Here is a 15,220-nt window from a genome sequence, read left to right as displayed (position 1 = left end):
CTGTTTTAAGACTCTCCTTAATTTTGACTGATTTAGGATCTGTGAAACCAATTTTCCTCTCAATCTAGGCTGTTCATCCTTACAGACAGATCAGTGGCTTTAGGTGCTAAATTTATTCCATGAAAATGATTATACCCATTTGGAACGACTATTTTTATGCCATTAGATTGCTAAATTGTGCAAGATATACGCTCAAACAAATGTTTTTTTTCTTTCTCATCATTTTAGCATATAATCTAGATTAATCTAGAGAGAGCACGCCCATAAGAGGAGAATGTAGATGCTATATTGCTCTCAGACAAAGGCGGTAAATAGCATTTGATAATGCTGGATGATTTTAACATCATCTATGGGGGTAGTGAATTCTGTGAGACCTCTTATCATGATATTGCTTAAGTCAAGTGCTCATGCATTACACACGTCACCTAAGTGAAGAATTTGTGGGTGCAAAAGTTTTGTTTAAATTGGCATTTGGTGCACAATCAAGATTGACTACCAGTTTTCAGAAAGTGAAGATTCTACTTCCATAGTGTGAAATAGAATACACATTGCTATGAAATGTGATCAAAATGGCTACATCATCCATTCATTTTTGTAATATAGCAGTGATATGTTTACATGAAAAATTGCCACGTATAATCTTTTAAACATGTTCCATAGAACCTACTGCATGATTGTTCGTCCTGTCTTCATTAATTTGGAAACCTTCATCCTCGATAGAGCCTGCGAAGTCAACAATAATCCAACAGTCTTATCTAAATTGAATGTTGGTTGATTTTCATGAAGTCAGTTTGTCGCTTTCACAAGCAGACGATGAAGAATAGTGTTAATCTTTTTAGCATTCTTATCAGATAGCTGCAAGACAATGCCATCAGCATACATGTAAATAAAAGATGTAACACGAAACTGTATATATACACACAGAGAGAGAGAGAGTTATCTTAGCAACCCCAGTGCTGATGATTGTATCTGGTAAAATAAATCCATCCAGGTTTTAAAATTCTTCTCTTGTCTCTCTCAACAAGATAACAATCTGGAGAATTCTAAAGTGATGATACCTAATTCAGAAAACAGGCTGTAATGAACTAATGTACTTGCAAAATATTCGTGAGTGAAGCGTCAAGGTCTTGCATTTTTTATCTAAGAAAAGAAATATATGATTTGGGAAGTGGAAGTTTTATAAAGTTACTTGAGAGATGAACATGAGTTATTAAAAGCACATTAATAAAGCTGATGCTTTGTCCAATTAAAAGGCAGAAATTCATTCATAGGCTGAAATCCTGTTCCTTAGCATAAGGTCTCACTACAATAGGCCCATGGAATCTATGAGGATATAGTGAATCAGCTATCCTATAAATTGCATTGATTCAAACAGTCCTACTCTAGTTGTGGCTTACTTTATAGCATTAGTAAGTCATAACAAGAGATGGGCATTAGAGATGGTTCATTTCTAATGAACGGCAGTGCCCTGCACCACCTCCTCAACGATTCAGCTGCCAAACGAACCATGCCAAACTGCCAAGCTGGTAATATGTGCCCATCCCTAGTCATAACTAGAGCTAGTCCATTTGAATCCATGGAACTTACAGAGATGTTGGTGCACCAAATTGCCATTAATTCAGTGGACCTACTATAAGCAACAGGATTTCAGCTATTGAGCAATAGGTGTATGATTCCCCCACACACTTAACAAGAACACTTTACCAAACTGAAGGTTCACACCTCTTAAAATTAGTGGCACAGTGAAAAGTAATATTTACTGATACCTTAACACAATACAATGTCTCAGAATGGGAATGAGAATAATCAATCACTGATAATTATAGATACGATACAGTAGTTTTTTAAAAAAGAGATGTTTACTAGACATAAAAAATGAATCATGGTTTTGCAGAAAATTGCTGGTTCATTGCATATTCGTCCCTTTGTGTTCATCCGTTCTGGAGACCCTGATGAATACGAAGAGACAAATATTTACCTGTTTTTTATTCATCCCCACAGGCATAGAGAGAAGACTGGCCTGCCAGAACAGAAGCCACCACTGCTGTTTGCAAAGATGGCAACAGCAGAGGAGGCGGCAGGTTAGAGGTGGTGGCAGAGGTGGCAGCGACAGCAGAAGAGGCAACTGCAGGATGAGGTAGGGAGGTGATAGGACAGTGGGAAGGGGAAAGCTGGGGGGGCAAGGGAGCTCAGTTTCTTTTTAAGATATCCATGGACTGTTTTAAAAAGAAAAACAAGCAGTGACAAACCAATTCATTGTTTGTTTGTAAAATATTAGTAAATTTGTGGTTTGTCCACCTTAATGAATGACAAACTAAGATAAACCACCATTTTGGTAGTTCATCACCATTTCTAACTCCTCTAAAAAGAATTTCATACTATAAAATGACTTGTAAATAACCAATCATACACACAAACACACATATACACAAACACACACACACGGACCTACTGACTAGAAGCAGCTGTTGAAATTCAGTAGAAAGTTGCAGCTAGAGTAGGCCCATTGAAACTATGGAGATTTTTTGAGTTAAGTCCTCTGTAAGTTCCACTGCTTCAGTGGGTCTAGTTGCAACGTACTACTGGATTTCAGCCACTAAGTCCCCCTCCCCTTTCTTAGAGTGTCATAAGTCACAGCTGGTATGCCCATCCATCTATCACAGTTTTTTTTTTACAGAAAATAAACACTTTCTAGAGATCTCTGTGCTCCAAAAGCAGATAAAAAGCATGAATTTCATGGAATTATGGCAAGACACAGTGCTTCCATAAATCCAGCATTGACACTAGCAATGTACAAGTCTATGATGCACCTCAGGAGGAAATAGGGAGGAAAAAGGAATAAAATTGCCACCCAGTTTGAAGTCAAAATTGTCATATATGTTGATTTATCATCTGTTGGAAAATATAAATATAAGTTATATGCTCTTATTATTTGCCACACAGGAGTTCTTGTTCCTATATTTTATTTAAAGAATATGTAACCTATTGTTTGTCCAACAGATTACAGGAAGTAAAGAATCCTTCCTTCCTTCCTTCCTTCCTTCCTTCCTTCCTTCCTTCCTTCCTTCCTTCCTTCCTTCCTTCCTTCCTTCCAACATTGCAATATACAGTGGTGCCCCACATAGCAACGTTAATCCGTTCCGGATTAATCATCGCTATCCGGAAACATCGCAATGTGGGGGGGGGAACCCCATAGAAATGCATTAAACTTCATTTAATGTGTTCCTATGGGGTGAAAACTCACCGTTATGCGAAGATCCTCCATAGCGCCACCATTTTCGCCGCCTCAGTGAGTGAGGAAATCGCGCAAAAATGGTTGTGGCAGCCATTTTGGGCACCCGGCGGCCATTTTGGAACTGCCGATCAGCTGTTCCGCAAACATCACAATGCGAAGATCGGTAAGCGAAACGCTTACCGATCATCGCAATGCGATGTTTAGGCTATTAAAACATCACAATGCGAGCGCATTAGCAATCCCAAAAAATAGATCGCTATGCGGATTCATCGTTAAATGGTGTGCTCGTTATGCGAGGCACCACTGTACTATAAAGTCATATAGAATCCCTGGTTTCTTTCTTCATACTAAAATAAGCAACTTTGTCTCTTTAGAATGCAAGATTTGTCTTTTGTCTTTTTGCAGAGACCACTTCGCCAGTCTCTGCTGAGATGACGGTGCTCATCTCACAGTCAGCCCCACTTATGGTTGCCAACTGGTAAGGAAAATTGGAGAGCCAACGTGCCAACAAATAACAAAACAAAGTTAAAATGGAAAGAACGTATAGCCTGAGAAACACTGTCCCGTTTTTATTAAAACAATCGGCCCGAACTAACTATGCTGTAATTGTTTCACACTGGCTGAATTTCTATATTCTGTGCAATTTGCATATGGTATTCTGTTATACATGGTTTTCAGCTATTTTGGAACAGTTTTGGCGTGCGTAAAATTGTTTAATTCCTAAGCAGGTATGTAGATACTGACCACACGGCTCATTCCTCACTGTTTTGCTTTTTCACTATATATTTTTTATGGGGGAGGCACCTTGTTTTTTTGTCCCAAAGTAGGATGCAATCAGTTACATGTGAAACCAGCAGCAAAATCCATCAACTATTCAGTATCATCAGCAGTGCTATCATCACGCAAGAAGATCTTTCTTTGTCTGGGTCTCCACAGGCTGATTTTCCGGAACCAGCCTGACAAAATTGGATCCTATGATTTTGAAATAGCTGTTCTCTTTTTTCAATTCAGGGTACGGTTACAGTTTTGTCATTTCCAATAGACAGAGGGGAAAAAATTGTATAATATCACGCTGCCCTGTGGTATGAACATGAAATGCTTCGCTGCAGCACAAAGAAATCCTTTTTTTAAAAAAAATGCAACAATTAGCTGGAAATAACAATTCTTTTGACTTCATATTGCCTAGATGTTTTGAGCCAATTAGGAGGAATCTGCAAATCCTCTTCTAAACAAAGGTCTACTGCATCATTTGTTATTGTTATCTGCTGTCAATTTGCACAATAATGGCCCTATTAGGGATCAATAAAGATCTTTATATAATATATATGTAATGAGGGTGAGATGAAATGGTGTGATCATTAAATTGTTCTGCTATTAAATATCTGTGCCAATGTGTAAACAATAAAGATGATTTGTTTCAACATGTTGGATTTTTCCCATTCCATAGTACATAAGTCAAGACAAATGTGTTCTTCAATGACTTTTGTATCGAACAAGGAAGACCATATTATACACCATTCTATTTTTTTATAAAATCAGGAAGGGTGACTTGTGCATTGAGCCTCGTGGCGCAGTGGTTAAACCACTGTACTGCAGCTAAAACTGTGCTCACGACCTGGGGTTCAAATCCCAGGTAGCCGGCTCAAGGTTGACTCAGCCTTCTATCCTTCCAAGGTCGGTAAAATGAGTACCCAGCTCGCTGGGGGGGGGGGCAATGTGTAGCCTGCATAATTAAATTGTAAACCGCCCAGAGAGTGCTTGAAGCACTATGGGGCGGTATATAAGCAGCACGCTTTGCTTTTGCATTACACAAATCAGGAATCTTTCTTGTGTCTGTTATGTAACAAATGATTCACATCCTCATAATAGTCACAAAACATAATTGGACAGTCAGCTTGGAAGTGTTTTGTGCCATTCACTAATAGAGACACAAAACAGAGAAAATGGAAACAAGTGGTATATACTGTAGCTTTACAGAAATACTATAGCACTTATTTTGGGATATACAGTGGGGTCTCTACTTAAGAACTTAATCTTTATTGGAAGGTGGTTCTCAAGTTGAAACGTTCTTATGTTGAATCTGCATTTCCCATAGGAATGCATTGAAAACCATTTAATCCGTATCTGCTCTTTTCCGTCCATAGAAACTACGTAGAGTAATGATTAGCTGCAGAATAAGAAACACGAAGAAAAAAATCTTTAACTTGGCGATATGAATGTTGGATAAAAATGGGCATAAAGGAGACACATTGAGACCTCCAGGTAATCATTTTCAATATTAAGCATTCTATAAGCCTATACAGTGTAGTTTATATCTTTGCAGAATCTTACTTCACATATTTTGTAACTTAGGAAATACGATTGTTTTTTGTATCATCCCTTTCCCCTGCTATACCAGGAATACATCTCTTTATTATTATTATTTTAGCCACATTAAGACACCACAGCAGTTACTGGAAATATCTCAATTTCCGGCAATATTCCATTGTCATCATGTTCAGACATATTCACATAAGGTGAATTTGTAGAAAACCACATGGTCATTTAGTGTCGACAGTTTGACTGCTGTAGCTATTAAGAAGGAGGTTGTGTTATCAACATGCTTTCCAATAAAAGTCTATCCCAAGGGAGAAGACAAGAGGAATAGGATGAAAGTGGTTAAGTCAATACAAGATTGACTCCATTACTTTTGCCATCTGTTTATCATGGACCTTGTTAAAGTTGTTTTGCTCTCTTTTACTGACTTAGGGATATTAATATTGCTTGACAACTGCTGGGTATATAGAATAAATGGTTATCTCATTTTGTTGCCTAACAGCTGTTGATTCACCTACACAAGCATGTTTGTGTAACATCAATCATGTATATAAAGTGTTAAAAGCCCCCACTCTACATGCAGTTGCAGAATATTGGATAACACAGAACTATGGCTGCTAGAAATTAATGACAGAGCTGTACAAATAACTCTCTCTCTCTCTCTCTCTCTCTCTCTCTCTCTGCTTTAATGAGCCACACATCCATCACACTGAAAATATGACTTTTCCTCCAATGCTAAAATACCCTGCAGTTGTGCAGATAAGAGTGCTTACCAAAGTGATACTTGAACCCAAAAGGATCAGTTTTCAGCCCTGATGGATACTCTTAAATTTTATAACTGTTATCATGTGAAGAAAAAGAATGATATAGCAAGCAGCAAGTCAAAGCAAAGAATTGCCATGTGATCTAACTGATGTATCTACTTCATTCTCACTAGCTGAAGGCAACAATATGGAGGCAGGAAAATGGACGATGGCATAACAATTAGATTAGCCAAAAAGATAATTCTAAACAAATCATAGCATTTAAGAAAGTATCATATATAAAGAATCTCATTTGTGTATCTTGATTCTCTAGATTCCACTCCATTGCATACTGAACATTTCAAATTAGTTGTGCAACTTTTCAAATTATTTGCACATTAGGATGTAAATCCTCTCTTGTCAAACTTATTCTTTTTGCCTATGAGACAGCAAGATTTTCTCTGTCATTGCCCTCCCAGCCCGGAAATAACGAGGTGAGACACAGATTGTTGGATTAAAACTTGGGCCACAACTTTATTAACTTTTTAAATTGTATCCCCCAAAATACAAGGGGGCCTACCGTAGTCTGAGTTCCTTTTATGTCCAGATAATCCTAGCTCTCCGGACACTTCCTAGAGCAGAGCGAGCTCCTATTACTGAATTGTGCTGTCCACGGAACAGCACACCTTGAGTTGCTCTATGAAATGGTACCCCCAACCAACTCTTCCCATCTAGCCGTGTGACCCTAAATGGGCAGCTGGTGGGGAGGTCCTTCCATATAAGCCAACTCTCACTTGCTAGTCCATAGGCTCGACCTGCCAGCGAGATGTCCTAATTTTGGCAACCCTGTGCCAACATGAACTCACCCCTACTTTTTCCATTGCACTACCCGCCATGGCTAGGGGCTATTTATATGCCCCAAACCCATCACCCAAACCAAAAATATTGGCTCTAAGGACCCCTTGTAGGTCCTTAAGAAAGAGGCCCATGCCCAAATCCGATAAATGAACACCATCACCCCGATATAATTTGGGCTGGCGACTCATAACCTCAGGATGTGAGATCACAGACCCCAACCCCGTTCTCACTGCATGGCTAACTTCTTGATTCACACCACGCCGTGCCCTGTCTATCCTGCCAGGCTTGCAGTCAGCTCGTCAAGCCCTCCGTGGGATCATAGTGGACCAAATCAGCTTCATTGAAGGAAACGTATCCTTCAATACCTGGAGGTCCTGGATGACCTGCAAGATCAAAGACTTGCCAATTCATTTCGTCAGATCGTTACCACCCAAATGAACAAAAAAAAAATTATTGGGGGTGTGAGCCTGAAACTCAGTACTGCAAGCTCCATGAGCTTGTGCCACAGCATGCCCCTTTCACCCTTCCATTCAAGGGCAGCTGAAGCCCCCAGACCTAAATTACTCCCCCATCCAAACTGCATGGCATGCTTCACTGCCCAGTGAATATAGCTGTGACCATAAACAGCCACTCGCAGCCGTGAAGAAGGAACCCTGGGTTCTGAAAAAGAAAAAACAACATCACTTCTATTGGGGGAGGGAATGAATATATGTCTTAAACCTACAAGATGACCAACTTGACTCAACTGAGCTAGAAACCTGGGGGATATAGGGGCTGGGATTCAGCGTGGGGGGATGCAGAGTTAAACCACCAACCACAGCCTGTGAAATCACAATTAAACAATTCCCAAAATGGAAATCACTCCTAATCACCACACTTAAATCATCATCATCATCATCATCATCATCATCATCATCATCATCATCATCATCATCATCATCATCATCATCATTATTATTATTATTATTATTATTATTATTATTATTATTATTATTATTATTATTATTATTATTATTATTATTATTATTATTATTATTATTATTATTATTATTATTATTATTAATTTGATTTATACCCCGCCTATCTGGGTGACTCGTCTACTCTAGGTGATTTTTAAATCACCCTTTAAAAAACTACATATAACGTACAGTGGTGCCCCGCTAGACACTTACCCCCGTAGACGACAAAATCGCTTCACCATGAGTATTTTGCGATCGCTATTGCCATTGCAAAACAGTGTTTAGATGGAGAAAATCCACTTGACGATGATCAGTTCCCTGCTTTGGGAGCTGATTTTTCACTTTACGACGATCAAAACAGCTGATTGTCGGGTTTCAAAATGGCCACCCGCTGTTTCAAAATGGCTCCCCGCTGTTTCCTCGCTTTACAGGCACTGGAAAATGGCCGTCCTATGGAGGAACTTCGCTTTACAATGAGGTATTTCGCCCATTGGAACGGACTGAGTGGTTTTCAATGCATTTCAATGGGCTTTTTACTTTCGCTTGACGAAGATTTCATTCTACAGTGATTTTGCTGGAACGGATTATCGTTGTCAAGCGGGGCACCACTGTAATTTATAAAACAGCAACAAGCCCCAGGAAAACACAGAACAGAACCACCAATGAAGCAAGCCAATCCTCCCCCACCCCCCGGCTGCAAAGCCCGTGGAGGGGAAAAACCAACCACACACCGCCTTGAGCCCACAAAGCAAGCTCTAAAGAATTCAAATACAGTAAGCACAAGCAAAGTAAAAGAATTAAAGTAAAAGAAATAAAGATGAAAGTGACTTAATCCTTCAGATCACAATAAAAGGTCACCTCCAGGGAATAGCAGCTGCTTTTGAGAAAGCGAAACTGCGATCTTGCAAGGCCACACAGCATACACCTTTGCTGGCTCAACCAGCAAAAGAGGCTGAACCAGGGAAATGGAGCCTTTTTGAAAGCTCCGTCCTCTCTCTCCTCTGAAAGCAGTGTCACCTGTGTGACCCCACTTTCCAAGCGGGAGGGCAAAGCGTCCCCACCACGGCAGGAGAGCACTGTGGCATAGCGGATATTCTTAGCAAGAGATTTTGCATTTGTGACAGGGGTTTCTGTATAAATTGTGTGATTGTGCAATGGCGCAAAGCTATGATAGGTTCTGCCTTGTTGGGTAGAATTTTGTAAAGTATATCAGGCCAAAACAATATGTGTGTGTGTGTGTGTGTGTGTGTGTGTGTGTGTGTGTGTGTCTATATGTCTATATGTCTATATGTCTCTATATATAGACAGTTGTGCAAGTTTTTTCCCTCCTATGGTAGCTTTTATGTCACATGCCCAGTGTCTCAGTGATTGTGAAATTAGTTGCACAGCTGGTTGCATAATCAAATACTCAAAGTGGAGCCAGCAGTAGAAAAAAAGCCACTATCTGATTGGTAATAACATTAGATAATAGTCGAAATCCAACTGATGAAAAATTGCATGTGTAAAATGGCTGAACACCTACAACAAGCTGCCCATAGAAAATACATCTTGAGGGATGGGCATCCAGCACCCCAGCTAAATTGTTTAACTCTTTTAAGAACCTTGTGGCTAAACTGCAGCAGTTCAGTCAAAACACTGCTCATGGTCTAAGTTCATTCCCAGTGGATTCAGGCAGCTAGCTCAGGGTTGACTCAGCCCTCCATCCTTCCAAAGTTGGTAAACTGAGTACCCAGCTCAGTGGTGATGGGTAATGTGTAGCCTGCATAATTAAATTGTAAATCGCCCAGAGAATGCTTCACGTGCTATGCGGCAGTATATAAGCTGCATGCTTTGCTGTTCTGCTATTACTTTACCTACTTTCACTACCAAATATTCAATTACTTTTAACAGCTTTATTTATTTACTATTAAAGCACAGATTTGAATGCAGTAGCACAAGGCATAACATCAGCCTGCCAGCACTTGAACTATATCCCTCCTTAAGCATTTTGTGAGATCACAGACCTGTAACTACAAAAGCACCTAAATTTCAGTTACTCAGTTACTGAAATTGGTAAATTTCAGTTACCAATTATCAGTCACCAACTATATTTCAGTTACCAATTATCCTTCATTAAGGATATTATCCTTCTTAATGTAATGGAGTAAAAACATTATTCTGAAAAAAAGCTAAGTACATATAATACGTACTTTGTAAGTAGTTATTTTCATGCTCTGAGATCCTCTTTTAACTGTCATCTGAAGTAATTTCCTTATATGAGTTCTGTAGATCAGGAGAGAATACATGGAAGGTCTATGACCACTGAAGCTTCCCACACAGCTAGCATGGATAATATCTGCCAAACAGTTCTTCCTGTATTCTGCATACATCCATTCTGGAAAGAGCACATGGGGAACTACAAATAGTTTCTGCCTTTCAATCTTAACTCAAGCATTAAAAGTCAGGTTAAATCCTCATGATCTTAACTGGAAACGATAAAAGGATGAACTGCTGAGAATGACGACTTAAAGCAATGCCTCTGAAATGTTGGACTCTCACTACATACACTTCTAGCTCTCTCTGCAACCCGCCCTGTCATTAACCCAAATACCATTCGAACTATAGCACAGGTAGTTTAATGCTGTCTGAAATCCAATGGCAGAACTCACACCATGTGAGTTGGCATCCTCAGCCCCAGCAATCTTTTTGTTAAATTAAAAAATAAATTGATTCACCCTTCCCCAGCCACCACCATCGCAAATTTCTCAAGGCGCCTTTTGGATTTCTTTGGTTGTGGGGAAGCCTTGGGGCCATGGAATGAGTGGAAGCCTTCAATTTCTGAAAATTGCCAGCAGAATGGGTCCCTTTACAATCAAGATCCCAAGGAAGCCTCAGAACCAGAGAAAAGGACTGGAATTTTTGAAATAAAAAACCCACCATAGTCAAGGCCACTAAGTTCCACAACTGGCTTTCAGCCATTGACTTCATTCTTTACATTTAAAGAAGTGTCTTGGGAGTTTAATAACACTGTGATAGTGTGTCCCTGTGTATGTGCCAGGGAGTGGATGCATTTTTTTTATTTCTTTCACATGGTAATCTACAGATAATATATCCTTCTAAAATATTCTTTTCAAAACTGGCCATTTCTGCTCAAACTATTCTGTTTATAAAAAGCCATCCATAATAATATTTCTGTTGCATATCAAAGGAAAACATGAGCCGCAGCCTGTTTTTCCCTCAGCCGCTGAGCGCTATTTTGAAACAACATCAAATGAGTCCAATCTGCCTCTATATATTCAGTGTCATCATGTGCTATGAACTGAAGGCAAAGCCCCATGATGACAACAAAGGCAGTTGATGTATCTTTGGTTAAATTGTTTTTCTACTATGAAAGACAGAGTAGCACCAGACAGAGAATGAAGTAAATCACCCCTATTCTGTCCGCTGACTGTTGATCTAAATAGGGAACCAAAAGAACACAGAGCTAATAAACAACTCCTGTGTTGTATAGATTTAGCCAGTGTTCATGTCTAGTCATTTCTCCACACATGTCTAATCATCAGTGTAGATCAACCCCCAGTGGTATAGTGCGGGGGGCAAAGGGGTGATAGTCCTGGGCTGCAAGATTTTAGGAGGTACAACTGCTGCCCTTTTGTGCACCCTGTGGTCTGTCTTGCCACTGGGCTGGCCTGAGTGGCCTCATCCATTTGCCCTTTCTCCCTCCTGCCACTGCCCTCCACCTCCCTGCTTGCCAAGGCTGTCTGGCAGACATGGCAAGTCAGCCACCCCCAGCCTAGCTCAGTGTGGCACTGAGCAACGAAGGTAGACCGCCCCACTGAGGACAGCAAGCTGGTAGCTTCCATCTGATTGTCCTCCCAGGACCAGTGGAGGAGGTGCAGCTGCTACTGGGCTTCTAGAGCCGTGCGGACTGGGCTGAGGGCACCAGGGCCCTGGGCACTGCTGTGTCCCTTTCTGGCTGCTATCAGACTGCTGGCAGTGTTCGGCCTGGCTGGCAGCATCTTTCTGCTGGGCCGGTGATGGGAGCTCAGAGTGGCCATGTGGTCGCTTCAGGAGGCATCAGTGTCAGCTCAACAGCCCCCCTTTTGTGGACCTCCCTCCGTGCCCTGGCCAAGCCCAGCAAGAAGTAGGTGGGGAGGAGCCAGGAGAAGATGGGGGAAAGAGGAGGAGGAAGGTGCCTTCAGGACACTCTATTGGAAACAGAGGGGGGGAGGAAGGAGTTTTGTGGAAAACAGAAGTGACAGGTCCATGGGTTAGGGAGCACAATACTTGATCCAGGTGCTGGGAATCCACACTATGGCATTGCCACCCCATGAACAAACCTTACCCTAAATTACTGCAGAAATGGCAATGTGCATTTTGCCCTGTTGAACAACAGCTGCACAATAGTGTCCGTGTTTCAGATGTGTTAGAAAACATTGCAACACCACTCCTTTCCCCCTTGTTCATCTGCCAACGATCCACCTCAACAACCTGCAGTTCCAGAAGTCTCTCCATCCATCTGTTCTGTCCAGAATTACCATCTTATATTTAGCTGCTAAAATCAACATACAACAGGAGAGGAGTTGTAAATTTGAGAGGGAAAGGATTTTTGTGCAAGATCCATTTCTGATCTTGAAAACAAAGTCCTGGGGACAGTGTTTGTTGAAAGAGACTCGGTTCATCCTTCCTCTGTCTGCTTTCCTGAACTTCTGTTTTATATCTGATCCCAGCTGGTGGATCTTGGGGCTGTAATGAAAAACAAAGTTGGTCCTCCAAACCTTGATTCTGATTATCCTTTCTATATGCAACACATCTACAACCTTGGGATTTCTTTTCAGGGAGACCAAAGTGAGGTTATTTGGTCTCCTAGGCTTTCCTCACAACATATATTATGCTATAACCATGTGAAGACGTGAAACAGCTTTAGGCAAAGTCAAATCAAAGGACTATCCAGCTCAATACTGTATGTTCAAACTTGCATGAGCTTTAAAATATCTCAAGCAGAAGGACTTCCCAGTTTTACCAGCTCAGATGATTTTTAGTAAGAATGTAATATCCCAGATATTGTGAGAATTGAATCCTTATGGTGGAAGCCGTGGAACAACTTTCCAAAGGAAGTGAGGTTGGCTGCCTCTCTGTTGCTCTTCCACCAGAAGGCAAAAACTTTTCTGTTCAGATGGACTTATGGCAATAGATTGATTTTTAACAGCTTTGAAATTCTTATGAATCATTGTACAGTGGTGCCTCGCTTGATGACGATAATCCATTCAGCAAAATCGCTGTACAACGAAATCGTCATCAAGTGAAAGTAAAAAACCCATTAGAAAGCATTAAAAACCAGTTAATGCGTTCTAATGGGTGAAATACCTCATCGTCCAGTGAAAATCCTCCATAGGGTGGCCATTTTCGGGTGCCTGTAAAGTGAAAAAGCCCTCCTAAACACAGCAGGGAGCCATTTTGCACAGTGGGTGGCCATTTGAAACCCAACAATCAGCTGTTTTCTGATCGTCGTTAAGCAAAAAATTGGTTCCCGAAGCAGGGAACTAATCATTGCCAAGTGAAAAAAGCCCTTTGAAACATTGTTTTGCGATCACAATAGCGATCGCAAAAATATCATCATGAAGCGATTTTGTTGTATAACGAGGTAATCGTCAAGCAGGGCACCATTGTAATTTAGTGATGGTTTTTATATGATGACACAATTATATTTTGGTATTGATATTATTGCTGGATAGGTCAGTGACTTAGGTCTTTGGCTTTGGAGCCTAAGGTTGAGAGTTCGATTCCCCACTGTGCCTCCTTGACAGGGGCTGGACTCATAGGTTCCCTTCCAACTCTGTAGTTCTAAAATGACTGTCTCTTTGTGCTATCAACTCTTTTTGATGTTTAATCATTTGGGAGGAATGAAGAATATGAAATAAATAAATCATTATTAGTATTCACTACCGAGCTATAATTCTTCCTCCACAAAACCTCTCATAAATCCCATTTTCCATGGGATTAATAGGCTCAGCCAAGGAAAGTTATTTTAAACACTTGATATTGAAGATAGCTTTTAATATTTTGGTTTTCAATATTTCCCATGATTTGTATTTGATTTGGAAAAAAAATCTTATTTTATAATCTAGATTAATGTAATATTACACATTCCTGTTACCTCTACGATCAGGTAGATAAATTTTATTTCAGTGATGATGCTAATCAATGAGGCAGAGTAACAAAGGTACAAAATACATGAAAAACAGAATTTTTATTTATTTATTTATTTATTTGATTTTTATCCCACCCATCTGGTCTATGCGAAGAAGGGGAATAACAAATTGCAGGTGGAGGGGAATTGTTTATTCTTAAAACCTTATAGAATGACTTCTAATGGAAGCCAACTGGATGGTTATATGATTTAGTGATAAACTGCTTATTTATTCTGTCCCAGTACCATGATTTCTAGGGCTGCCTTGGTTCATGTTAAGAAAGCCTTTATTCCCAGATTGATCACAAAGGTCGGAAAAAAGACATGTTCAGTCTGTTCTTAAAGCCCACATGCCACACTATATGGCATGTCCTAAGAGGGCAATCTACAGCAGTGGATTGCCCTGGAGCAAATGCCTGGAGGAATTTCCAGAGGACTTCTAAAGGAGGAAGAAGCTTACTCTGCACTAAATCCTCATGTTTCTCCTCCTCACAGGCAAAAGATGGGGAACTGCATCATTCTTCTCCTTGCCTCCAAGAAATGCCTGAGATTCCATGACATTCTTGCACCAGTCATTGCTTCTGCAAGGATGGCTGTTGCACAAAATAGAGCGTTAAAACAATGGAACAACAGTGCAGTCAAGCAATCAGACATGAATGCTGCTGTGTGTCATGGGTGTGTGCCAGTTCAAAGCCTTGTACAGGTTGTTTACATCTTTATTAAGAATCAACCTGCCTTGTAATGGGGGGGGGAAGGCCCCTTGCAAGGAAACTGGGGGTGGGGGAAGGTACCACGTATCTCTTAGAGATGTCAACCATAATTAGCAAGGAATTTAAGGAATATTCTTCATATCCCTACCCCAAACCTTTGTAACAGTTGCCATCACTATTTCTGTTTACTGCTGGAAGCTGCCTCAGCAGCCGCACACTTTCTTTTGTGG

The 15,220-nt window shown here is 40.5% G+C and overlaps 2 long non-coding RNA genes across 2 annotated transcripts in view; one reads left to right on the top strand and one right to left on the bottom strand.

Moving 5' to 3' along the window:
- The window catches only part of LOC140704887 (uncharacterized), a 140,161-nt gene that overhangs the window by 33,117 nt on the left and 91,824 nt on the right, over positions 1-15,220 (bottom strand). The window lies entirely within an intron of this gene.
- LOC144586973 (uncharacterized) overlaps positions 4,576-15,220 on the top strand; it is a 44,397-nt gene continuing 33,752 nt past the window's right edge. The window contains exon 1 of the long non-coding RNA XR_013542087.1: positions 4,576-5,497. This is a non-coding gene — a long non-coding RNA (uncharacterized LOC144586973). The remainder of the gene's footprint in view (positions 5,498-15,220) is intronic.

This window comes from Pogona vitticeps, chromosome 2, assembly GCF_051106095.1.
Source record: "Pogona vitticeps strain Pit_001003342236 chromosome 2, PviZW2.1, whole genome shotgun sequence".
NCBI lineage: Eukaryota > Metazoa > Chordata > Lepidosauria > Squamata > Agamidae > Pogona > Pogona vitticeps.
This window is presented reverse-complemented; position numbering and strand designations above follow the sequence as displayed.